This window comes from Hypanus sabinus, chromosome 12, assembly GCF_030144855.1.
Source record: "Hypanus sabinus isolate sHypSab1 chromosome 12, sHypSab1.hap1, whole genome shotgun sequence".
In the NCBI taxonomy this organism is placed as follows: Eukaryota; Metazoa; Chordata; class Chondrichthyes; order Myliobatiformes; family Dasyatidae; genus Hypanus; species Hypanus sabinus.
Genome location: NC_082717.1, coordinates 26,958,218 through 26,986,011, shown reverse-complemented (window position 1 = coordinate 26,986,011; position 27,794 = coordinate 26,958,218). Strand labels below are relative to the sequence as shown.

Below are 27,794 nucleotides of genomic sequence, written 5' to 3'. Positions count from 1 at the left end.
GATGGCATCTAGTGGATGTGGTAAATACAAGGGTAATTTTAAATTCTATGAGCAATTTCAGTCATTTCCCTGAACATGAAATATTTCTGAAGGTGAATGATATTGCTGAGGTCTGGGAGAGAAGACAGAAGAAAGAAACATGTCAACACATGTTGCTCTTATTGGTATGGCTGCAGACTTCTGAAATATTGGTGAGTTTACAGTCTCCCGCGTGGACAATGTGAAAATCTGAAAAATTTAGCTTGATTGTTAGCTGAGAGCCACAGGTTTGGTACTTGTAACAAAGGGCAAGAAAAGGAAAAAAAAACAGTTGATGAATTCATGCTGGATACTGGCTAAAAATGGAATAACTTCCAGACCTTGTTAGATCACATGATCTCTTTACAGGTTCATGTAAACCTGTCGACATAACGTCTGATGTTCACTCAGGGTATAATTCCAAGCAAGCATGAAGAAAGCCCATAGAAAAAGGCCAATGGTGCCAGAATGCTCTTTGCAGCTGATTCACATGGGCATTACAATACTGCTGATACAAAAATTTGAGGGCTTGCTGTGAATGTAAAAGGAGTTATCCACCCTCAGGGAGCCCATTCAAGATATTCTTGTGTTTGACACAACATCTGGTGTATTGCTTGAGGTGCAAGGACCTGAAGAAAATCACTGCTGCTGAAAGTGGTAGTGCTTCTATCGTTCAGGTGGAAAGGTTTAGGTTAGGGAACAATGCCATGGGGGGTACCATACTGAAAGAGGATAATGAAAATTTGAAACAGGATTGCTTAATGGTACCTACTGCGCAACTGAGGGATGTAGAAAGGGATAGTACATTTAAATATATTCAGTTAATTTAAGAAGTATCTTTAAACACATACATTCATTCTATTCATTGTTATGATGCCAAGTATGTTGGAGCAGCAACTGTAGAACAGGATGTAAGACCAGATGTGATGAGATTTATGTGGAAAAAATGATGCACTGAAATTATTAGTGCCTGGGGTAGAGTTGAAGTGAAGAGTTCAGTAATTAAAATAAAAAAAGATCACAAATACATAATTTGTTGAATTGATAATAGCACAGTAATGTAAATTGTTAATGATTTATGAAAATATATTACTTTTTACAAAGAAACTGTGAGATGAATGCAAGTAGTTTCAAGAATTTAGTATAACATGGGTAAGACTGTTGAAGCATTGTTCTAGATGCCTCCACTGGTTGAGAGGTACTGCCTTCATTAAAGAATTAGTTTAGGTTCAAGGCCAGCAACTGAAGATGTGAAAAGCAGAAAATTGTTAATTTTTGACATCATGACCAGTTATAGCATCTGAACAGGCCAAACCATGGGGAAGAAGGCTGTGGAGTAGGGTGGTTTGGAGATGGAGCATTAGAGTGTTACTTATGTAGCTAGGAAAATGTTGTAAGCAGATAATAATGAAAATTGAAATTCAAAGCTGAAAGCTTAAAGCTGGAAGCTCTAAGTAAATTTATTATCAAAGTACATACAGCTCATAGATAGCGGGGTCAAGGGATATGGGGAGATGGCAGGAACGGGGTACTGATTGTGTATGATCAGCCATGATCACAGTGAGTGGTGGTGCTGGCTAGAAGGGCTGAATAGCCTACTCCTGCACCTACTGTCTATTGTCATACATGTCTGTCACCATATACAACTCTGAGATTCATTTTCTTGTGAGCATATGTAACAAGTCTGTAGAATAATCAATGATGAATTAACAATAACATCTCCACCTCGCTGATAGTCAGCACTGGCACACCTCAAGGATATGTGCTTAACCCACTGCTCTACTTTCTCTACACCCATGACTGTGTGGCTAGGAACAGATCAAATGGCATCAATAAATTTGCTGATGACACAGCTATTGTTGGGAGAATTTCAGATGGAGATGAGAAGGTGTACAGGATAAATTGGTTAATTGAGTGGTGTTGCAGCAATAAATGCACTCAACGTCAGTAAGACAAAAGAGCTGTTTGTGGACTTCAGGAAGGGTAAGATGAAGGAACACATCCCAATCCTCATAGAGGGACCAGAAGTGGAGAGAGTGAGCAGTTTCAAACTCCTGGATGTCAAGATCTCCGAGGATCTAACCTGGTCCCAACATATCAATGCAGTTATAAATAAGGAAATAAGCAGCTATATTTTGCTATGAGTTTGAACCGATTTGATATGTCACCAAAGACACTCACAAATTTCCACGGAGGTAGAATTCTAATGGCTGCATCACCATCTGGTATGGGGGACACTGCACAGGATCAAAATAAGCTGCAGAATGTTGTAAACTCAACCAGCTCCATCCTGGGCATTAGCCTCCCCAACACCTTGGACATCTTCAAGGAACAATGTCTCAAAAAGTTGCAACCCATCATTAAGAATTCCCCATCATCCAGGACATGCACCTGCTCTTATTGCTACCACCAGAGGAGAGGTACCAGTGCCTGAAGGCACACGTTCAATTATTCAGGAATACCTTTTTCCCCTCTGCCATCAGATTTCTGAATGGACTACCTAACTACTTTTTTTGCGCTACTTATTTAATTGGACTTTATATGTGTGTGTACGTATGTCTGTGTAAATCATAGAAATCTAAAGCACATTACAGACACTTTGCCCACATTGTTGTGCCAAGCATGTAACCTATTTTAGAAGCTGCCTAGAATTTCCGTACCACATAGCCCTCTATTTATCTAAGCTCCATGTACCTATCTAAGAGTCTCTTAAATGACCCTATTGCATCCACTTCTACCACTGTCACTTGCAGTGCATTCCAGACACCCACAACTCTGTGTGTAAAAAAGTTAGTCTGACATCCCCCTTGTACCTACTTCCGAGCACCTTAAAACAATGCCTCCTCATGTTAGCCATTTCAGCCCTGGGAAAAAGCCTCTGGTTATCCACATGATCAATGCCTCTCATCATCTTATACACCTCTATCAGGTCTCCTCTCATCCTCTGCCACTCCAAGGAAAAAAGGCCAATTTCACTCAACCTATTCTCATAAAGCATGCTCTCCAATCCAGGCAACGTCCTTGTAAATCTCCTCTGCACCTTTTTATAGTTTCCACATCCTTCCTGTAGTGAGGTGACCAGAACTGAGCACAGTTCTCCAAGTGGGGTCTGACCAGGGTCCTATATGGCTGTAACATTACCTCATGTCTCTCAAACTCAATCCCATGGTTGATGAAAGCCAGCACACCATACACCTGCACAGATCCCAAGATGTAACTGATCCTTCACACTGCCAAGAATTTTACCATTAATATTATATTCTGTGTTCAAATTTGACCTACCGAAATGAGCCACTTCACACTTATCTGGGTTGAACTCCATCTGCCACTTCTCAGCCCAGTTCTGCATCCTATCAATGCTGTGCTGTAACATCTGACAACCCTCCACACTATCCGCAACAAACCCAACTTTTGTCTCATCAGAAAACTTACTAACCCACCCTTCTACTTCTTCATCCAGATCAGTTGCAAACATCACAAAGAGGAGGGGTTCCAGAACAGATTCCTGCAGAACACCTTTGGTCACTGTCCTCCATGTAGAATACAAACCATCAACAACCACCCTTTGCCTTCTGTGGGCAAACCAATTCTGGACCACAAAGGAAAGTCTCCTTGGATCCCATGCCTCCTTACTTTCTAAATGAGCATCATATGGGGAATGTTATCAAATACCTTACTGAAATCCATATCCACTATATTATCCACTATATCCACTGCTCTACCTTCATCAATGTGTTTTGTTACACTCTCAAAGAATTCAAATAGGCTCATTAGTCATGACCTGTCTTTGACAAAGCCATGCTGACTATCCCTAATCAGATTATGTCTCTCCAAATACTCATAAATTCTACCTCTCATGACCTTGTCCAACTTGCCCACCACTGAAGTAAGACTCACTCGTATATAATTTCCTGGGTTATCTTGACTCCCTTTCTTGAACAAGGGAACAACATTTGCAACCTTTCAATTCTCTGGTAGTTCTCCCATCCCTATTGATGATGCAAAGATCATCGCTAGAGGCTCAACAACCTCCTCCCTTGCTTCTCACAGTACCCTGGGGATATCGCGTCTGATCCCAGTGACATCTAATTTCATACCTTTCAACAGATTCAGCACATCCTCTATCTTAATGTTTATACACTCAAGCATTTCAATCCATTTTAAGTCATCCTCACAATTGCCAAGGTCCTTTACCCTGGTAAATACAAAGTATTCATTAAGTATCTCCACTACCTCCTCCCACTCCATGCACACATTTCCACTCTCACTCCTGATTGGTCCTATTCTCACACGGCTCATCCTCTTGCTCTTCACATACTTGTAGAATGCTTTGGGGTTTTCCTTAATCCTGCTCACCAAGGCCTTTTCATGGCCCCTTTGAGTTATCCTAATTTCATTCTTGAGTCCTTCCTTGCATCCTTGTAATTTCTTAGAGCACAGTAACTAGTTTCATAAGCTTTTCTTTTCTTCTTAACTGGATTTCTATAACCTTCGTACACAATGGTTCTTTTACCCTACCATCCTTTCTCTGCCTCAATGGAACATACCAATACAGACTGCCATGCAATTGTTCCCTGAACATTTGTTATATTTCTGCTGTGCATTTCCCTGAGAACATCTGCTCCTAATTTATGTTGCCAAGTTCCAGCCGAATAGCATCATATTTCCCCTACCCCAATTAAATGTTTTCCAAATTGTCTGCTCCCATCCATCTCCAGCACTATGGTAAAGGACATAGAGTTGTGATCACTATCTCCAAGATGTTCTCCCACTGAGAGATCTGACACCTGACCAGGTTCATTTCTCGATACCAGATCAAGTACAGCCTCCCCTCCTGTTGGCTTATCTACATATTGCATCAGGAAACCTTCCTGAACACACCTAACAAACTCCACCTCATCCAAGCCTGTTGATCTAAGGAGATGCCAGTTAATATCAGGAAAGCTAAAATCATCCATCATAACATCCCTATTATTATTGCACTGTTCCAGAATCTGTCTCCCTATCTGCTCGTTGATGTCCCTGTTTAATACTGGGTGGTCTATAAAAGCACCCAGTACAGTTATTGCCCTCTTCCTGTTTCTGACTTCCACCCGCAATGACTCAGTAGACAGTCCCTCCATGACTTCCTCCTTTTCTGCAGCCGTGATACTATCCCTGATTAGCAATGCACTTTCCCACCTCTTTTAACTCCCTCCCTAACCCTTTTGAAACATCTAAAGCCCAGCACATTCAGCAGCCATTCCTGCCCCTGAGACATCCAAGTCTCTATAATAGCCACAACATCATAGTTTCATGTATTGATCCACGATCTAAGTTCATCCGCCTTGTTTATGATACTCCTTGCATTAAGATAGACACATCTCAAACTATCAGGCTGAGTGCATCTTTTCTCTATTATCTGCTTACCCTTCCTCACAAGCTCCCTACAAGATGTCTCTACTTGTGCGCCAACTGCCCCATCCTCTACCTCTTCACTGGTTCCCACCTCCTACAAATCTAGTTGAAACCCTCCCCAACAGCATTAGCAAACCTCCCTTCCAGGATATCAGTTCCTCTCCGGTTCAGGTGCAACCCATCCCACTTGTACAAGTCACTCCTTCCCAGAAAAGGTTCCAATGATCTAAGAACTTGAACCCTGCCCCTTGCACGATCTCCTCAGCCGCTCATTCATCTGTGCTGTCTTCCTGTCCTGACCTTCTCTAGCTTGTGGCACGGGGAGTAATCTGGAGATTATCACCTTGGAGGTCCTGCTCTTCAGCTTCCTTCCTAACTCCCTAAACTTACTACACAGGACCTCTACTGCCTAAGTCATTGGTACCAACATGTACCATGACCTCTGGCTGCTCACCCTCCCCTTCAAGAATATTCTACAACTGTTCAGAGACATCCTGGACTCTAGCACCCAGGAGGCAAAACACTATCTTGGTATCTGTTTTGCTGCTGCAGAATCTCCTTATCTGTCCCCCTACCTATTGAGTCCCCTATGACTACTGATCCGCCTCTCTTCATCCTAACCTTCTGAGACTCAGAGCAGACCACAGAGATATTGGTCTGGCTGCTGCTGCATTACCAGATAGGTCATCCCCCACAGCAGTATCCAAAGGGGTATTGCTGTTGCTGAGGGGAAAAGCCACAGGGGGACCCTGCACTGACTTCTTTCTCCATTTACCTCTCTCATTGTTCACCTACTTACTACCTGAATTCTACACTCTGGGTGTGACCACCTGCTCAAAAGTCGAATCTATCAAATGCTCTGCCTCCCAGATGATCCTTAGTTTATCCAACTCCAGCTCCAGCTCCTTAATGCGGTCTTTCATGAGCTGGAGGTGGCTGTACTTCCCGCAGGTGTAGTCATCAGGTTAAATTAATTCCAACGTCCTACAGGAGGAGCATTCCACTGTCATATCTGCCATCCTGCCTGCACTGTACTACGGGCAACCAAGACCATAACCTGTTTCTTTGGCCTCAGCCTCTTATGCCTTGGTCTCACCACTGGCTCACTCTCAACAATCGCCATCCCGCTTGTCCCTTCGGTACTATTATTTATTTTGCAGTGCTCTGTTCCTGCCGCTGATTGGACCTCTGGAGATATGTACTTTGGTTACAATTTTTATTATTCTGCATTGCAATGTACTCCTGCTGCAAAACAATAAATTTCATGACACGTGCCGGTGATATTAAACCAGATTCTGATTCTGATTCTGGTAACAGAATCAGTGAAAGACCACACATATTTGGGCATTCAAACAGTGTGCAAAAGACAAAAAGAAAGAAATAATAAATAATAAGTAGTGAGAACATGAGATGAAGAATCCTTGAAAATGAGTTCGTGGGTGGGAATATTTTAATGATGGGGCAAGTGAAGTTGAACAAACTTATACCCTTTGGTTCAAGAGCCCGATGGCTGGGGGGGGGGGGGGGGTAATAACTATTCCTACATATGGTGGTCTGAGTCTTGAGAGTCCTGTATCTTTTTCCTGATGGCAGCAGTGAGAAGAGAGCATGGGTTGGGTGGTGGGAGTCCCTGCTGACGGATGCTGCTTTCCCTCAACAATGCTCATTGGTGGGGAGAGCTTTAACCATAATAGATTGGGCCATATCCACTCACTTTTGTAGGATTTTTCAATCAAGGGCACTGGTGTTTCCATACCAATCTGTGATGCAGTCTATCAATATACTCTCCATCCCACATCTATAGAAGTTACTCAAAGTTTTAGGTGTCATGCCAAATCTTTGTAAATCCCAAGGAAGAAGAGAAAACACAGAAACATAGAAAACCTACAGCACAATACAGGCCCTTCGGCCCACAAAGCTGTGCCGAACATGTCCTTACCTTAGAACTACCTAGGCTTACCCATAGCCCTCTATTTTTCTAAGCTCCATGTATCCATCCAGGAGTCTCTTAAAAGACCCTATTGCTTACACCTCCACCACCACCGCCGGCAGCCCATTCCACGCACTCTCCACTCTGCGTGAAAAACTTACCCCTGACATTTCCTCGGTACCTACTTCCAAAAACCTTGAAACTGTGCTCTCTTGTGCTAGCCATTTCAGCCCTGGGGAAAAGCCTCTGACTATCCACACGATCAATGCCTCTCATTACTTTGTACACCTCTATCAAGTCACCTCTCATCTTCCATCGCTCCAAGGAGAAAAGGCAGAGTTCACTCAACATGTTTTCATAAGGCATCCTCTCAATCCAGGCAACATTCTTGTAAGTCTCCTCTGAAACCTTTCTATGGTTTCCACATCCTTCCTGTAGTGAGGCGACCAGAATTGAGCACAGTACTCCAGGTGGGATCTGACCAGGGTCCAATATCGCTGCAACATTACATCTTCGCTCATAAACTCAATCACACGATTGATGAAGGCCCATGCACCCTATGCCATCTTAACTACAGTGTCAACCTGTGTAGCAGCTTTGAGTGCCCTATGGACTCAGACCCCAAGGTCCCTCTGATCCTCCACACTGCCAAGAGTATTTTGATTAATGTTATATTTTGTCATCATATTTGACCTACCAAAATGAACCACCTCACACTTATCTGGGTTGAACTCCATCTGCCACTTCTCAGCCTAATTTTACATCCTATCAATGTCTCGCTGTAACCTCTGACAGCCCTCCACACTATCCACAACACCACCAACATTTGTGACATCAGCAGTTTACTAAGTCATCCCTCCACTTCCTTATCCAGGTCATTTATAAAAATCATGATGAGTAAGGGTCTCAGAACAGATTCCCGAGGCACAACACTCGTCACTGGCCTCCATGCAGAGTATGATCCATTTACAACCACTCTTTGCCTTCTGTGGGCAATCCAGTTCTGTATCCACAAAGCAATGTCCCCTTGGATCCCATGCCTCCTTACTTTCTCAATAAGCCTTGCATGTGGTACCTTGTCAAATGCCTTGCTGAAATCCATATACACTACATCTACGGCTCTACCTTCAATCAGGCTCGTAATGCATCAACTGCCTTTGACAAAGCCATGCTGACTCTTCCTAATCATATTATGCCTCTCCAAATGTTCATACATCCTGCCTCTCAGGAACTTCTCCATCAACTTACCAACCACTGAATTAAGACTGAATTAAATCTATAATTTCCTGGGCTATCCCTTCTCCCTTTCTTGAATAAGGGAACAACATCCACATTCCTCCAATCCTCCAGAAACTCTCCTGTCCTCATTGATGATGCAAAGATCATCACCAGTGGCTCCTCCCTCGCTTCCCACAGTAGCCTGAGGTACATCCCATCCAGTCCTGGCGACTTATCCAACTTGATACTTGATGCTTTCCAAAAGCTCCAGCACATCCTTTTTCTTAATATCTACATACTCAAGCTTTTCAGTTCACTGTAAGTCATCCCTACAATCACCAAGATCCTTTTCCATAGGGAATACTGAAGCAAAGTATTCATTAAGTACCTCTGCCATCTCCAGTCATTCCATACACACTTTTCCACTGTCACACTTGTTTGTTCCTATTCTCTTACATCTTATCCTCTTACACTTCACACACTTGTAGAATGCCTTGAGATTTTCCTTAATCCTGTCCACCATGGTCTTCTCATGGCCCTTTCTGGCTCTCTTAATTTCTTTCTCCTTCCTGATAGCCTTATAACCTTCTAGATCGCTATCATTACCTAACTTTTTGAACCTTTCATAAACTCTTCTTTTCTTCTTGACTGGATTTACAACAGCCTTTGTACATCATGGTTCCTGTACACTACCATCCTTTCCCTGTCTCATTGGAATGTATCTATGTAGAACTCCACGCAAATACCCTCTCAACATTTGGCACATTTCTTCCGTGCGTTTACCTGAGAATACTTGTTTCCAATTTATGCTTCCAAGTTCCTGCCTGATAGCCTCATATTTGCCCTTACTCCAATTAAACATTTCCCTAACTTGTCTGTTCCTATCCCTCTCCAATGCTATGGTAAAGGAGATAGAATTATGACCACTATCTCCAAAATGCTCTCCCACTGAGAGATGTAACACCTGACCAGGTTCACAATACCAGATCAAGTATAGCCTCTCCTCTTGTAGGGTTATCTACATATTGTGTCAAGAAACCTTCCTGAACAAACCTAATAAATTCTACCCCATCTAAACCCCTCACTCTAGGGAAATGCCAATCAATAATGGGGAAATTAAAATCTCCCACAATGACAACCCTGTTATTATTACTCCTTTCCAGAATCTGTCTCCCTATCTGCTCCTCGATGTCCCTGTTACTATTGGGCGGTCTATAAAAAACACCCAGTATTGACCCTTTCCTGCTCCTAACTTCCACCCACAGAGACTCCGTAGACAATTCCTCCATGACTTCTTCCTTTTCTGCAGCCGTGACACTATCTCCGATCAACAGTGCCACGTCCCCACCTCTTTTGCCTCCCACCCTGTCTTTTCTGAAACATCTAGGCCTGGCACTTGGAGTAACCTGCACCAACCAAGTCTCTGCCTGTATGCAAAATTGATAGACAAAGTTTGTACTCGCATTAAGCGTTGGGTACTCTCTGGTTTCCAAAGTTCTCTACTATGGAGGGATCTCCTCATGTCATGTCTGTCACTGAAGCAGAAGAACTAATTGCAATCGGTACATCAGTTGGTTAACAGTCATTATTATTGTAAAACACAGCTACCAGAATGAATGAAGGTAGTTTAGATGAGTCTTAATGTTTTTTGCTTTTAACAGTCCTGTTACATACTTTTCAATCAGCTGATTGGAAATCATTTTGGAAACTCAGTTGTGATGTGTGGAGTAAATCTAATCAGTGATTGGCTGTATCCCAAGTTTAGAGCATTGTGGTCTGGAATTTAGCCAGCATCCATAGGATCATGGGTACATGTGGATAGTTTTCTCCCAGTCTGGCCGATGTAATATTTGCTGCAGTCCCTGCATGAACATCACCTGGCTATAAAGTGGCATGACCAACTCTCCCTAATCTCTACCCATGAAGATCGAGAGGGGCACAAATTCGACTGGGCATCAACAAAAGCATGATGCAAGCTAACATGCAAGAGAATTCCTAGAAGGGTGGTTTTCCATGAACAAGTCTGTATTCAAAAGTGTAGATCTCGATCTTACTTATGAGCGGATATGGGCAAAATTCCAGACCACATCGCACGAAGTTCGCCTTACAGCCAGTCAGCCGCAAGATATCCTTCCCACGTCACTAAAAGATTTCTGAGTGGATGTCTAATCAGCTGATTGATAAGTATATAAAGGACAAGCATTTGGAGGACACACCACAATCAATAGTGCACTGACAAGGTCTCCCCACATGGTGATGAAATGTTTGTAAGTAAACTGCCAAGATCAGAGAACAACTCACCCAACCATCAACCACCCCAGCTACACACCTTCCAAATTATTTCCAACAGAAAGCCCTGGGAAAAGAAAAGCTCAAAAGATCAGGCAGCATCTGTGAAGTGAGAGACAATTATTATTTCATGTTGAAGATGTTTCATCTGGACTGAGTTGAAATGTGGAGAGCGCAAATGTAATAATTCCTCCTTCCACAGATACTGCCTGAACTGCTGAATTTTCTCCTCTTTAATGATTTTGTCTCCAATTTCCAGCATTTTAATAATGTTTGTGAAATAACTGATGCCAGTTATGGAGAAAGCTACTATTCAAGAGATAGGATATGGGTTGCTATTGTAATTTACTGCGTGGTCATATTCTGAATTGTGACCACATGACACCGCCTCTTTACGGCTCTGGAACAGGAACCCTGCATACTTTGTCAGCTTAAAGCTACCTTTAACAATTTGAAGACTGAGAAAATATTTTCCACTTTCTTTATATCCAAAGCACTTGGCAGGAATATTAAAGTGTTAGAATTTTAGATCTAATTTTCCACTTTAATAGTGTTGAAAATGAATTTGTAGACAGGCTAACATATATTTTGGTAGTGCACTCTGCAGAGCTGACAGAATTGTTTGCACTTTGATAGCATGATGTGCCATTTTCCAATCCGTTACTCAGAAGAGAAGCAATCAAAACAGTGAACAACACTCCAAGACATGCACTGGCCAGAAGGTCTATATTACAAAATTGGAAAGAAGTAAACCCTCCTACCATGTCTCAGTGGCTTTTTCAAATTATTTCTTATCTGAGTTTGGAAAAAATTAGAAGCACTATTTTTGACTCGTCAATTAAATTTGAAGAAACTTGGGGACCGTTCATTCGACATTTTCATATGAATTAATTTGGCCTTTCCCAGACCTTCTCTCTGTTTATTCTTGTTCAGGTATGGAGTTCTGGAGTTCTTTGACACTATCATATACTTATAAACTGTTATTATTGCCCATGTTAGTTTTAGTTTAGTGTTTGTTTCATATATATATTTTCTTTCACACATTTTTAATTTTTTTTTCTTTTTCTTTTGATGATTATTTTTGTTTTTTTTTTCATATATAATTATATAGACTCGATTGATTAATGTACTTTATTTGTTGATGTTTAATAGGATATTATTATCCTGTTATCAATGTAATCTTAAGTCTATTGTATTCATAACCTATTCATTATTATGTTATGTTTTTTTAATATTTATATGAAACTCAATAAAAAGATTGAAAAAGAAAGAAAGAAAAAAGAAGACATGCACTAACCAAGTAAGGTAGGAACTACAAGTGGTGCCAATTTAGCAAAATGTAAAAAGGACAAGCTCCTATAAAATTACCGTCCTTGACCTTCCTTCAATGACTATTTTGTACGAACAGTTTATTTCAGTACCTGACATGACTCAACAAATCATGGAAATAGGAGTCAGCAATAGCCTTGACTGAGTGCTGTTTAAAAGGCATCTACTCCATGGATTAGTTGCTTGTTTAGCCTTTCAGGGCACCAGTCAACTTCAAGGATCTTTTCATCCTTATGTCCTGCAATTTAAAAATTAGATCTGCCTCACACAAATAACTTGGCACTGGGTCTTGTCTGCTTTGCAAACTGTTTCAATGCAGCTTACGGGTGAGCTGATCCCTCTCTTGTTAGAATTAAAGGTGAAGCGGAGCAGCAACGAAAATAGGAGAGAGTAGGGAGTTATTACCCTAGAGACAAAAGTGACTGCAGATGCTGGAATTCAGAGTAACAGATGATCTGCTGGGGTTCAACCCGAAATATCAGCAATTCCTTTCCTCCCACAGATAGTGCTTGAGCCACTGAGCTCCCCCAGCGGTCTCGGTGGTGCTCGTGTTACTCTAGAAGTTACAACCTACAGTGATTTTTAGGTACACGTTCCATGGATCAGCATCAGCAAAGACTTCCACTGAGGTGTGCATTCATCTTTCCTCATTCCACCATCCATAGTGGCATGGTAGTGTAGTGGTTAGCACAATGCTTTACAGTACTAGCAACCTGGGTTTAATTCCCCCTCTGTCTATAAGGGGTTTGGACATTTTCCCTGTGACTGCATAGGTTTCTTCTGGGTGCCCTGGTTTCTTAGAAAGCAGAGAAACATAAAACCAAAGAAAAACCTACAACACAATACAGGCCTTTTGGCCCACAATACAGTGTGGAACATGTAATTTAGAAATTACCTCGGGTCATCCATAGCCCTCTATTTTTCTAAGCTCCATGTACCTATCCAGGAGTCTCTTAAAAGACCCCATCGTTTCTGCCTTCACCACTGTCGCCAGCAGCCCATTCCAGGCTCTCATCACTCACTGCGTAAAAAACTTACTCCTGACATCTCCTCTGTACCTACCTACTTCCAAGCACCTTAAAACTGTGTCCTTTCATGTTCATCATTTCAGTCCTGGGAAAAAGCCTCTGACTATCCACAGGATCAATGCCTCTCATCATCTTAAACACCTTTATCAGGTCACCTCTCATCCTCTGTCACTCCAAGGAGAAAAGGCCTAGTTCATTCAACCTATTTTCATAAGGCTTGCTTGCCAATTCAGGCAACTTCCTAGTAAATCTCCTCTGAACCCTTTCTATAATTTCCACATCCTTCCTGTAGTGAGGTGACCAGAACTGAGCACAGTCCTCCTAGTGGGGTCTGACCAGGGTTCCATATAGCTGCAAAATTACCTCTCGGCTCCTGAGTCAATCCCACAGTTGATGAAGGCCAATACACTGTACGCCTTCTTAACCACACAGTCAACCTGTGCAGCAGCTTTGAGTGTCCTATGGACATGGACCCCAAGACCCCTCTGATCCTCCACACTGCCAAGAGTCTTACCATTAATACTATATTCTATCATCATATTTGACCTACTAAAATGAAGACCTCACACTTATCTGGGTTGAACTCCAACTGCCATTTCTTAGCCCAGTTTAGAATCCTATCGATGTCCTGCTGTAACCTCTGACAGCCCTCCACACTATCCACAACACCCCCAACCTTTGTGTCATCAACAAATTTATGAAACTATTCCTCCACTTCCTCATCCAGGTCATTTATTAAAACCATGAAGAGGATGGGTCCCAGAACAGATCCCTGATCGCTAACGTCCATATAGAATATAATCCATCTACAACCACAATTTGCCTTCTCTGTGCAAGACAACTTTGGATCTACAAAGTAAGTTCCCCTTGGATCCCATGCCTCCTTACTTTCTCTGTAAACCTTGCATGGGGAGTCTTATCAAACGCCTTGCTGAAATCCATATACACTACATCTACTGCTCTACCTTTATCAATGTGTTTAGTCACATCCTCAAAAAATTCAATCAGGCTCGTAAGGCATGACCTGCCTTTGACAAAGCCGTACTGACTTTCCTAATCATATTATGCCTCTCCAAATGTTCATAAATCCTGCCTGTCAGGATCTTCTCCATCAACTTACCAACCACTGATTTAAGACTCACTGGTATAATTTCCTGGGCTACCTTTACACCTTTTCTTGAATAAGGGAACAATATCTGCAACCCTTCAATCCTTCGGAACCTCTCCAGTCCCCATTGATGATGTAAAGATGATTGCCAGAGGCTCAGCCCTCCCTTGCTTCCCACAATAGCCTGGTGTATATCTCGTTTGGTCCCGGTAACTTACCCAACCTGATGCTTTCCAAAAGCTCCAGTGCATCCTCTTTCTTAATATCTACATGCTCAAGCTTTTCAGTCCTTTGTAAGCATGCCTACAATTGTGAAGGCCTTTTTCCATAGTGAATACTGAAACAAAGTATTCATTAAATACCGCTGCTATCTCCTCCGGTTCCATTCACACTTGATTAGTCCAATTCTCTCACGTCTTATCCTCTTGCTCTTCACATACTTGTAGAATGCCTTGGGGTTTTCCTTAATCCTGCTTGCCAAGGCCTTCTCATGGCTCCTTCTGGCTCTCCTAATTTCATTTTTAAACTCCTTCCTGCTAGCCTTTTAATTTTCTAGATCTCCATCATTACCTAGTTTTTGAACCTTTTGTAAGCTTTTCTTTTCTTCTTGACTAGATTTTCATCTGCCTTTGTACACCACCGTTCCTGTACCCTACCATCCTTTCCCTGTCTCATTGGAATGTACTTGTGCAGAATGCCACGGAAATATCCCCTGAACATTTGCCACATTTCTGTTGTATATTTCCCTGAGAACATCTGTTCCCAATTTATGCTTCCAAGTTCTTGCCTGATAGTTTCATATTTCTTCTTACTCCAATTAATGCATTCTTAAGTTGTCTGTACCTATCCCTCTCCAATGTTATGGTATAAGAAATATAATTGTGATCACTGTCTCTAAAATGTCTCCCACTGAGAGACCTGACACCTGACCAGGCTCATTTCCCAATACCAGATCAAGTACAGCCTCTTCTCTTGTAGGCTTATCTACATATTGTGTCAGGAAACCTACCTGAATACTCCACCCCATCTAAATCTCTCGCTCTACAGAGATGCTAATTAATAATGGGGAATTTAAAATCCCCCATCACGACAACCCTATTATTACTGCACCATATCAGATTCTGACTCCCTATCTGCTCATCGATGTCCGTGTTACGTATCCGTGGTCTTTAAAAAACACCCAGTAGAGTTATTGACCTCTTCCTGTTTCTAACTCCCACCCACAGAGACTCTGTAGATAATCCCTCCAATGCCTCCTCCTCTTCTGCAGCCGTGACACTATGTCTGATCGGCAGTGCCTTGCCCCCGCCTCTTTTGCCTCCCTCCCTGGCCTTTCCAAAACATCTAAAGCCTGGCACTCTGAGTAGCCATCCTGCCCCTGAGCCATCCAAGTCTCTGTAATGGCCACAACTTCATAGCTCCAAGTACTGATCCATGGTCTAAGCTCATCCATTTTGCTCCTGATATTCCTTGCATTAAAATAGACACATCACAAACCATCAGCCTGAGTGCATTCCTTCCCTCTCACCTGCCTATCCTCCCTCTCACACTGCCTACAAGCTTTCTCTATTTGTGAGCCAACCTCCCCTTCCTCCATATCTTCAGTTTGGTTCCCACCCCCCCAGTAATTCTAGTTTAAGCTCTCCCCAGTAGCCGTAGCAAACCTCCCCGCCAGGATATTGGTCTCCCCGGGATTCAAGTGCAACTCGTCCTTTTGTACAGGTCACGCCTGCCCCAAAAGAAGTCCCAATGATCCAGAAATCTGATTCCCTGTCCACCCTCCAATCCTTCAGCCACACAATCATCCTCCACCTCACTCTATTTCTATACTCACTCACTGTCGCATGGCACAGGCTGTAATCCCGAGATTACCTTTGAGGTCCTGCTTCTCATCTTCTTTCCTACCTCCCTGTAGTGTGTTTTCAGAACCTCCTTCCTTTTCCTACCTATGTCGTTGGTACCGATATGTACTGCGACCTCTGGCTGTTCACCTTCCCACTTCAGGATATCGTGGACACGATCAGAAACATCCCGGACCCTGGCACCTGATAGACAAACTACTGTGTTTCTTTCCTGTGTTCACAGAATCGCCTGTCTGTCCCCACTAACTAGAGAGTCTCCTATTACCCTATCACTGCTGCCATTCTCTTCCTTTCCCTACCTTTCTGAGCCACAGGGCCAGACTCTGCGCCAGAAGCGTGGTCACTGTTGCGTCCTCCAGTTAGGTTCCCCATCCCCCCAACCGTAGGTGGACAGCCATTGAGGTACTCTCTAGTATCTGACCCTTTCCCTTCCCTCTCCTGACTGTTACCCACTTATCTGTCTCCCGAGTTCCCGGTGTGACTACTTGTCTATAGCTCCTCTCTATCACCTCCTCACTTACCTTGACCAGACGAAGATCATCGAGCTGCATCTCCAGTTCCCTAACGCGGTCCCTGAGGAGCTGCAGCTCGACACACCTGGTGCAGATCTGGCCGTCTGATGTGGCTGGGAGTCTCCGGGACATCCCAAATCTGACACCCAGTACAGAACACTGGCCTCACAGACATACTTCCTATTCTTCACAAGTAACTTACCTCACCTTGACCCGTTATTACCGAAGGCCCAGTAAGCCAAAGCCCGTCACCTGTTCCTCCAACGCCCTTTTTCTTCTTTTTAAATTCTACCCACCGGTCTAACTTGCTGACGTCCATGCGCCTACGCAGTCATGCCTCGATCAAACCGCTAAAGAAAAGCCAGTTGTTAGGTTAATTGGTCATTGTAATTTGTCCCATGATTAGGCTGGGGTTAATCTGGGGGTTGGTGGGTGGTGAATCTCAAAGAGCTGGGAGGGCCTAATCCCAGTAAATAAATAAATAAACTCGCACTACCAAAACAAGCCCAAACCAGAGCTCAGATGGCATTTCAATAGGGTGCAAATATTAGCACAACCTTTCCCTTTTACTACAAGAGCTGCACCACAAGGTCTCAGCAATATATTTGCATTTTCTATTTGGAAGTTTGCCAAAATCACAAGCACCAAAGCGGCAACCACTTCACTTTCCCAGTGGCAAGACAAAGGAACACATTTAATATGCATCAGTGAGAAATGGACAAACAGAATGTGCAGGTAAGCAGGGGAGACAGAGATGGTTAGAGATAAAAGAAGATGGAAGAGGAAAGTAATCTGACTATAATGACGACCCTTTGTTTTCTTTCCTTCCTTTCAACTCTCTCTGTGCTGCGATCTCTCTTTCTTACTGTACGCACTACACATTGTGTCTTCAGCACTGCATTAACATCTGTTTTAGGTTGTGCTATCTATATCTCTGCTGAGTTTGGACTTAATGATTCCTACTTTCTTATCATTTAGTCCTCTAGTCTAATTCATAAATCACACAAATCCTCTTATAAAGTTTCCTTTAGTTAAATATTCAACACTAAAGAACTATCATTTAAGGTTAGCTTTTCTTGAAAGGATGCAAGTTTGGACAAGACCACATCTTCATATCCTGCAGACGCATAACTGGATAAATCTTTTAACTACATTGATATTTAGCATTAAATTATTAAAATAAGAAATGCAGGGATTTAAAGAAACAGAGCTCAACAGTGAAACAAATATACTTGGAATATAGATGACCAAGTCTGACCTTGGAAATCTTTGTCATTTACTGGTTAATGACACATAATGAGCAGCTGCAATGCAAAAAAAAAAATATTTTCAGCATGATAAATGTCTGCTAAAACCGTTTTTGTAGTAACTGATATTGAAATGAAGAAGCTCAAGATATTATTAGGGACATCAATTACTTTTTATTTGTTGGAAGTAGACATATATTGGATTCTGAATTTAGTAAAGAAAAAATTGAAATGCAAATAAGATTAGTTCCACAACGTGCTGTCACTCCATTACGATCAGATGCTATGAAATTACTTTTATTCTATTTGTCTTTTTATAGCCCAAGACTGTTTGTAAGGATCTGTGAGACTGGAGCTTGTAAATCTTTATACTTGTAGTTAATCAAAGATCAGAGAGATTGTAAATTTAATAGAATAATTCTCAGAATGGCATGAGATATAAAATAATCACAACATACAACAAATGCACAGCCTTTTTCCTTGCATTGAGTTAATAGTGTTCCTCATAACACAGTACTTTTGCTCAGAAGTTTAGAGTTGCAGAATGCTTTTAATGTAGAAAGCATTCACAGAGAATAAGCAACATTACAAAATAAAACAGAAAATGTTTAGGAGTTTCTCGCAGTTAGTGTCCAAAGCAGCAAGGCAGATAGACCCTGGATACAATTATAGGCTGTAGGCTGCATGGACCTTCTCTCCCTCTGTCTTGGAAGCAAAGAGTGAGGAAATGCTCACTATGCCTGAATCCAAGGACTAAAGGGCATGGTTCAGTATTTTCTAGTAATTTAAAAACAATTTTTTTTTTTACAGAACAGCATTCTCACAAAATAAATTTGCTGTTACCATAGCTGCAGTCCATTTGAAGTTTTTCGGTGATAGGATGTGTTCCTCAGTGGCTCACTGGAATGAATTGATTGTATGCTTTAGCACTGAGTGTACCAACCAGGAAGGTTGCAAGTTCAATCAGTCTCAGTGATCAGCAGTTTGCTCACCATCCCTGAGTTAAGAAGACAGAGATCAGCCAAGGAGACTGCAAATGCTGAAACCCAGAGATCTGCTGGACGAGCTCAATGGTTGAGCAACATCTGTTGAAGGAATAGAAATATTGATGTCTCGGTTTGAAACCCTACATTGTGACAAAGGATAGATATCAACCTAGGTTTGTTTATGATCATGGTTCTGGATTTGCCCAGGTAAAGTCTACATGAGTAAATGTCCTGGCTCACCCTACATAATCCAGCATGCTTTCATAGACACCTGACAAATATCAACACAGTGGCTCAGATTGTAGACCTGAGTTCTTGTAGCTCCAGCAATCTGAGTTCAATTCTGACCTCTGGTGCTGCACATGCGGCTTTTGTTTGCTCTCCCTGTGAACTCCAGCTGATCCAGTTTCCTCTCACTTCCCAAAAATGTGCAGATTGGGAGGTTAATTGGTTTTTGTAAATTTTCATTGTGTGAAGGGTAGTTTATAAAATCCGGGAGAAGGTGATGGAAACACGAAAAAAGATAAAATGAATTAGGGTGTGACGGATGCTCATAGGTTGGTATAGACTCAGTCTCTGCATGACTCAATTGCATTCATTCCTCAGGTTTCCAGAAAAGACAAGAACATCAGTTTGGTGAAAAGGTTCAACAAGGTCTTTTGAAGCCAATGAAACTTGAAGCACCTTAGATGCTGAAACATGCTCTGAAGTGTAAGTATTTCTGAGGCAGACTGATGCTCTGGTGGATATCCTTCTCCAGGTAAATTCAGCCGTACCTGGCGCTTGTATAACTTAGCAGAAAGAAAAATAGCCCAGCAATCTAATCCACCAAACAGTGGCACAGGCCGAAAGTCACATTTTAAGCATCTCTGGTGATTGATTGTTGACCGTACTAAGATGGGAGGGAGTAGCTTGTGATGCCATTAACAGGGCTCAAAGTAAAGAATTCAGTCAGGATCATGACTTCTAGCTGTAGCAACTGTTCCAGGCTGGAAAGGGCAGGATATGTAATATGAATAATGAACAATAATCGTCACCTCAAGCTTCTTACCCCTTTAAGCATGTGCCTTACTGCTCCAAAAGTGTTCCAGAAACTAGTTAGTAAAGACCCTTAAATAAATTGTATAATATATTTTGTTTGAGTTTCCTGTGTCCTGTGCATCAGTCTGTACACTCCTCAAGGAATTTCAGCACAGGCAAAATCCACTGAACATTTTTTACAGAAGTTGCCAGAGAGTATTTACCAGTCAACAGTCAACACTTGACACTCCATTTACAGCAATTTGTTAACGTTTAGCTTGAACCAAACAGTGCAAGCTATCTCAACTTTTATTATTGATCAATGATACCGAGCCAACTGGGATTAGTTACAGAATGATTGCTGATAGTAATCATTTGGATTTGATGCATTCTTTGTCAACATTAGGCATTCACTGCAGAGTAGCAAGTCATTTTGGGCTGATTGTATAATCATCATTAAATGAACAGAAACAGCACCAGGTGCTTTAATCAGAGCATTCATTTGCTTTCACCAGCACATAATCGGTTAGTGTTTGAAATAAGAAACACTTGAGATTTTATAGCACATGATTGAGTTTTAGATGTAGAATAAGATTGCTGGCACAAACAATAACAATGAAAAACTTCATGAGCTCTTCCCAACTCTGATGTTAAACAAATCCACAGCACCGAGTAACGTTGATCTTCAGAGCCCTCCAAGGAACTTGATTGCATTTCCGCTGCTGTTACCTAACAGCTATTTCGATACAACTTGGAGCACCAAAAACATGTCCTGGAGTTGAAAGCTTGTTTTTAGGTTTTTAGGTTACAATCGCCAGAGTGCAGGGGGCAGGATTCAGCAGCATTTAAAGAAATGTTCCTGATTTGTTGAGTTGCTGCATCGAGCCAAGAAAAGGAGGGTTGGATAAAGTAGAGTGGCAATTTTGAGAGCCGGCCAGTGTAAGAGCAGAGACATTGATGAGAAAGGCACAGGGGAATAACAGGTAAGAATCAAGTAGGGTGTTTATTTGCCTGTTGATCTGAGAACTTTGACTTACTGGTTGCAAAATGGCAGTTGAGGCACTGGAATTCTCCTCCTGCAAGACATGGGAAGTCAGGAAACATTGTGGTGTCTTTGAATTATCTATTTAATTTAATTATTTTGAAATACAGCATGGTAACAGGCCCTTCTAGTCCATGGAGCCCAATCACACCCATGTTACCCAATTAATCTACTATCCCATACATCTTTGGTATGTGGAAGGATCTCCTGGAGGATACCCCCACAGTCAAGGGGAGAACATACAAACTCTTTACTGAGAGCAACAGTAATTGAATCTGGGTTACTGGCACTGTAATAGTATTACACTAAACACTGAGCTACCAAAGTGTCCCAGCTGACTACATCCGTAGAAAATACACACAACTGCAGCACTTGACAAACCAAATCAAGGATCTGGAGGCACACATGGATACACTCAGAATCATCTGGCAGGCTGGGGAGATCATTGATAAGATTTAGTGACATACTCACACCTTAGGTGCAGGGTGACTATCAAGAGAAGGAAGGGGTGTGAGCAGATAGTGCAGGGTTCCGCTCAGTCGCAGGTCTACCACCCTCAATACTGTTGGTGGGTTGACCTTTCAGCAGATGGCATCAGCAGAGGTACTGTTTCTAGCTTTGAGACAAAGAAGAGAAGAATAAAGCCAGGCAGAGCAATACTGAAGGGAACTTGATAGTAAGAGATGCATGTAAGTGTTTCTGTGTCCACTAGTGAGACTTTAGGAGAGTGTGGTCTCCCAGGTGTTAGGATTAAGGATGTGCTTCTGTCGCTACAGGATAGTCTGAAAGGGGGAGAGTGAGCAGCTAAAGGTTGTGATCTATACAGGCATAAATGACAAGGGCAGGAGCACGGCTAAGGTCCTGCAAAGGGATTTTCGGGAACTACTAGAAAGCTAAAGAGCAGCACTTCCATGATTGTAATCTGAAGATGACTACCCATGCTCCATGGTTTGAGGAGGCTTCAGGTTTGAGGATCAATAGGCTTTCTTGCTCCCAGGGTAGCTGGGACCTGTTCAGATGCAAACAAGATGGTTTGCATCTGAACTGGAGGGGAACCACAATATTTACTGAGAGGTTTGCTCAGGTTAGTCAGGAGTGTTTGGAATTGTAGGGTGGAAGGGATGAGTGCAAGGAAGATGGTATGACAAGACTGAAAGAAAGGACAAGAAGGAATAGGCTAGTAAAGATGGAAGCGATGTTCTGAAATCTGTTACTTTCACTACTAGGAATACTACAGATAAGGAGGGTGGATTTAAGAGATTGGATTAGTGCATGGAATTATGATGTTGCCATTAGAGATCTGGTTGCGTGAGGGTCAGGACTGGTAGCTCAACATTCCAGTGTCTTGTTGTTTTAGATGTGATAGAGAGGTGGGTAAAGAGGTAGCTCTACTGCTAAGAGAGAATAGCATAACACTACTCAGAGGATACACTGGAAGGTCCATAACATAGGTAATTTGGGTGGAGCTCTGAAAGTACAATTAGGCTGAAAGGATCGTACTATAGGCTCTCCAACAGCGACAGAGAGGTGGAGGAACAGATATGTAGACAGATTATGGAAAGGTGCTAATGTGCTGTGATATTTTGAGATCCAACGTGCTGAAACAGTGGGGCAGCCATGTTAAACGGGGAACTTTAACCTCCCCTGTGTTGATTGGAACTTCCTTAATTCAAGAGGCATGGATAGTGTCAGATTTCTTCAGTGCATCCAAGACAAATTCTTGAAACTGTACATGGGAAGTCTGACTAGAGAAAAACATACTGGACCTGATTTGGGAAATAAGCCAGGCCAGATCACATATCTCATAATGGGTGAACATTCAGAAAATAGTGATCACAAATCATTATGTTCTAAGGTAGTTATGAGTAAAGGTCAAATCAGATCTTGTAAAAAAGACCTAAATTGAAGAAGAGCAACATAGAACAGGATACGACAAGTGCTAATTATTGTTGATCAGGACAAGACCACATCTGGCATGTGGGATTGTTTAAAGACAAGCTGATCAGAGTTCAGGATTGCCATATTCCAATAAGGAGTAAGCACAATGATGATAAGATAAAGAAACATTGAATGACCCAAAAGATCCTAAATATAGCAAGGAATTATTCATAAGGTTTAGAAAGCTAAAAGTCAGACTGGACAGAATTTCTAAATATAAAGATGGGGGAAAGTGGTGCAGCAGGTGATTAGGAAGGCCAAATGGGGTTGTGAAAAGTCCTTGATGTTCAGGATCAAAGAGAATCACAGGGCATTTTATACTAGTATTCAGAAAAAGAGGATAATTAATGTCCACTCAAGGATTAGGGGAAATTTGTGCTTGAAGTCAGAAGGAGCGGAAGAGAGCAGTTCTTTGTCAGGAAAGATCTTAGCCAAATATAATTGTAGGTGAAGGCAGGGGTTCCAGGTGTAATGGAGAAATCTTAAATTTTGAGAACTTACTTCTCTGGTCTTCTATGGTCACGTAACTGTTTTTGAACCAGTCACCAGTGTGAGAAATTTTGCTGCTAGAGATCTCATTTGCAACTTTCTGCTTTTCACATCTGTAGATAGCCCTGAAAATGCCTGCAGCTTTCTTAAACAGAGAATATTCTCTCTGCTAGTAATGCAATTCATTATCTTCTCATAACTCTAAACAGCGTATTCAAAGAATACAAAGATATCAGCAGCAGGTAAGAGTGGAGAAGTGGCAGGTAGAATTTAACCCAGGCAAGTGTGAGGTGTTTCCCTTTGGGAAAGAGAGAGTGTATAACTAACAGTAGATCTTTTTATATCTTTGAGGTACAGAGTGATCTTGAGGTCCAGGTCTATAGTTTACTCAAAGTGGCTCCACTAGTGGACGAGATGGTAAAGATAGTATAGTATGATTGCCTTCATTAGTAGGGGTGTTGAATAAAAGAGGAAGGAAGTCTTGCTGCATAAAATTAGAGTCACACTGCACTTAGAGTATTATGTACAGTTCCGGTCACACCCATTACAGAAAGTATGTGGCGATGCTAGAGAGGGTGTAGAAGAGGTTTACCCGGATATTGTCTGGATTAGAGGGTATTAGATTTAAGGGAAGTTTGGACAAACTTGGGTGGTTCTCCCTGGAGCAACAGAAACTGAAAAGAGACCTGATGAAGATTTTTTTAAAAATTATGAGTGACTTACAGATGTACAGTAAGTAAATGTTTGTGAACTCATTGCAATTACCTGGCTTCTGCATTAATTATTTCTAAAATGTGGTCTGATCTTCATCTACGTCACAATAATAGACAAACACAATCTGCCTGAACTAATAACACACAAACAATGATACTTAATCTCGTAATACTGAGTACACCATTTAAACAATTACAGTCTAGGTTCAAAAAAGTTTGAATGCCTCTGGTAATACCTTCTACAAAAGCTATTTGGAATCAGGTGTTCCAATCAATGAGATGAGATTGGAGGTGTGGGTTGCAGAGGTGCCCCAACCTATAAAAAAGACAAACAAAGTCAGGTTACTGACAGAGCCTGCTCTTCTCTAGAAAGATCAAAACAACTTTTGGAACACCTTAGAAGGATTGTAGAGATACATGAAGCTGAAAAGGCTACAAAAGAGTTTCTAAAGACCTGATTGTTCCTCAGTCCACAGTATGGGAAATTGTCTACAAATGGAGAAAACTCAGTACTGCTGCTACTCTCCCTAGGAGTGGGCATCCTGCAAAGATTAAACCAAGAGCACAAGATGCAATGCTGAAGAAAGTGAAGAAGAACCCAAGGGTAACAACAGAAATCTCTGGAACTTGCTAAAGTCTCTGTTCATGTGTCCACTATAAGAAAAATACTGAACAAGAATGGTGTTCATGGAATGGCACCACAGAGGAAATAACTGCTCTCCAAAACAAAACATTGCTGCACGTCTCAAGTTTGCAAACGACCACCTGGATATTCCACAATGCTTCTGGGACAATGTTCTGTGGACAGATGAGACAAAGTTTGAAAACTTTGGCAGAAATGCACAGTGCTATGTTTGGAGGTAAAGTGTCAGTACACAGCAACACCAAAACCTCATCCCATCTGTGAAGCATGGTGGCAGGAGCATCATGGTTTGAGCCAGCTTTACTTATTTTAGGGCCTGGACAGCTTGTAATCATTGAGAGTACAATGAATTCAGAATTGTATCAAGATATTTGACAGGAGAAATTCAGGGTAGAAGTCCTTCACCTGAAGTTTAATAGGAGTTGGATGATGCAACAAGATAATGATCCAAAATACAAGAGTGAATCAACAAAAGAATGGTTTCAAAAGAAGAAAATTTGTGTTTTGGAATGGCCAAGTCAGTGTCCAGACCTTAACCCAATTGCGATGCTGTGGCATGACCTGAAGAGGGCTGTTCATGCAAGGTATCCCAGAAATATTGATGAACTGAACTTTTTTTATGGATTCCTCCTCACCGTTGTACGAGTCTGATCAGCAGGTACAGGAAACATTTGGTGGAAGTTATTGGTGCTAAAGCAGGTTCGACCGGTTGTTAAGTACAAGGGTTCACTAACTTTTTCCAGGCCGAATGATTGAACAATGTGCTCAATGAAGACAGGAAGAATACAATTGTTTGTGTCTTATTGGTTTAGGCAGATTGTGTTTGTCTATTATGGTGACGTAGATGAAGATCAGACCACATTTTATTAATAATTAATGAAGAAAACCATATAATTGCAAAGGGTTCAAAAACTTTTTCTGCAACTGTAGATAGGATAGGCAGAGAATATTTTCCCTGGGGTAGAAATGTCAAACGCTAGAAGGGGAAAGTTTGAAGGCAGTGAGAGTTGAGTTTTATGTGGAGAGTAGGAGATGCCTGGAATAGCTCCTGGGGTTGGAAGTGGAATTGAGAATCCTCTGGAGTTTGAGGCTTCAGTTATATGAAGATAAAGGAAATGTATGGATTTGTGAGATACATGAGAGGAGGATATTTAGTATAAATTGGCATCAAGATCAGCATAACATTGTGGGCTGAAACACCTATCCAGTGCTGCGGAACACACACAAAATGCTGGAGGAACTCAGCAGGTCAGGCAACATTTGCGGGAAAAAGTAAACAGTCAATAATTTGGGCCAAGACCCTTCATCAGGATTTTCACAGTATTTTTCTGTTGTCACAGGTGTTTTCTGAAAGATCCCAGGTGTCTAGTAGCATGATGATATTAACTTCGAAGAGCAGCCAGTCATAGGCAGAATTCCAAACTGCAAAACCCCACAATCCTAAAGTAAGTTTTTAATCAACAAGATTAAAGTTGTATCATGTTTTATTAACAGATATCACAAAAAATCAATTATAATTGTAGTTATTTGCTTGAGTAAAATGCAATGCATGTACACAAAGTTAAAAACTGAAATATTGACTTGAACCTAATGCAACAGGTGGACATTTTTTTAGGGGAAGTTAATGCAATCTACACGAAGTGCTTATCTGAGGTGAATATATGGAACCATATAGCATAGCGGCTGGCTACTTGACCTGTATGTCAGTGCTTGCCATGAAACATCCATTTGCATCGATACTGTATCATTCCTTTTTATTCTCCATATGTTCCCCAAAGTGCAATTTAGATTTTCCATTCACTGTTCTAGGAAAAGTTTACAAATACCAATTAATCTATGTAGGCAAGTGTGGAGCCCTGCATTTTGGGAGGACAAAACAGGCTTTGCCCAGTGAATACTGGATCCATAATTCCTTGTAACTGGTATCACACGTTAATAGGGTCTCAAAGAGAGCTTTTGGCACATTAGCCTTCACACCGGCACCAAGGAGCTGATTATTGACTACAGGAAGAGGAAACGAGAGGTCCGTGGGCCAGTCCTCATCAGGGGATCAGAGGTGCAGAGGGTCAGCAACTTTAAATTCCTTAGTATAATTATCTTTTCAGAGGACCTTCCTGGGCCAAGCATATATGTGCAATTATGAAGAAAGTACAGCAGCATCTCCACCTCCTTTGGAGTTTGTGATGGTTTGGCATGACTTCCAAAACTTTCACAAATTTTATTTATGTGTGATGCAGAGTATATTGACCGGTTGCATCATGGCCTGGTATGGAAGCTGCAATGGCCTTGAACTAAAAATCCTATAAGAAGCAATGGGTATGGTCCAGTCAATCATGGGAAAACCCTTCTCACTATTGAGCACAGCTACACAGTGCACTGTCACAGGAAAACAGCATCCATCATCAGAGACCCCCACCAACCTGGTCATGCCCTGTACTTGCTTCCGCCATCAGGAAGAGGGCACAGGAGCCTCAGGACTCACACCACCAAGTTCAGGAACAGGTATTACCCTTCAAACGCCAGGCTCTTGAACCAAAGGGAATAACTTCACTTGCCCCATCAGTGCAGTTCCCACAGTCTATGGACTCACTTTCAAGGATTCTTCATTTCACTTTCTTGATATTCATTGCCTATTTATTTATTATTACTAGTTTTCTTTTTTTTTTGTCTATGCACAGTTTGTTGTCTTTTGCACACTGGTTAAATGCTCAGTTGGTGCAGTCTTTCATTGATTCTATTACGGATTTACTGAGTTGCCACTAAAAATAAATCTCAGCATTGTACGAGGTGTCATATATGTACTTTGATAATAAGTTTACTTTGAACTTTGCACATAAATCAAAGTATTAAGTACAAGAGTTGGAATGTTATGTTGAAATTGTATAAGACATCGGTGAGGACTCATTTGGAGCTCAGTGTGCATTTCTGGTCACTTACGTACAGGAAAGATATCAATTAATTGAACGAGTGCAGAAAAAATTTACAAGAATGTTGCCAGGACCTGAGTTGCGGGGAGGGTTAAATA

At 41.7% G+C, this 27,794-nt stretch overlaps 1 protein-coding gene and 1 long non-coding RNA gene across 2 annotated transcripts in view; one reads left to right on the top strand and one right to left on the bottom strand.

Moving 5' to 3' along the window:
- Positions 1-12,149, top strand: part of LOC132402463 (uncharacterized) — a 28,214-nt gene extending 16,065 nt beyond the window's left edge. The window contains exon 3 of the long non-coding RNA XR_009514909.1: positions 12,110-12,149. This is a non-coding gene — a long non-coding RNA (uncharacterized LOC132402463). The remainder of the gene's footprint in view (positions 1-12,109) is intronic.
- The window catches only part of LOC132403323 (ALK tyrosine kinase receptor-like), an 891,331-nt gene that overhangs the window by 347,145 nt on the left and 516,392 nt on the right, over positions 1-27,794 (bottom strand). The gene's annotated exons all lie outside the window — the stretch shown is intronic.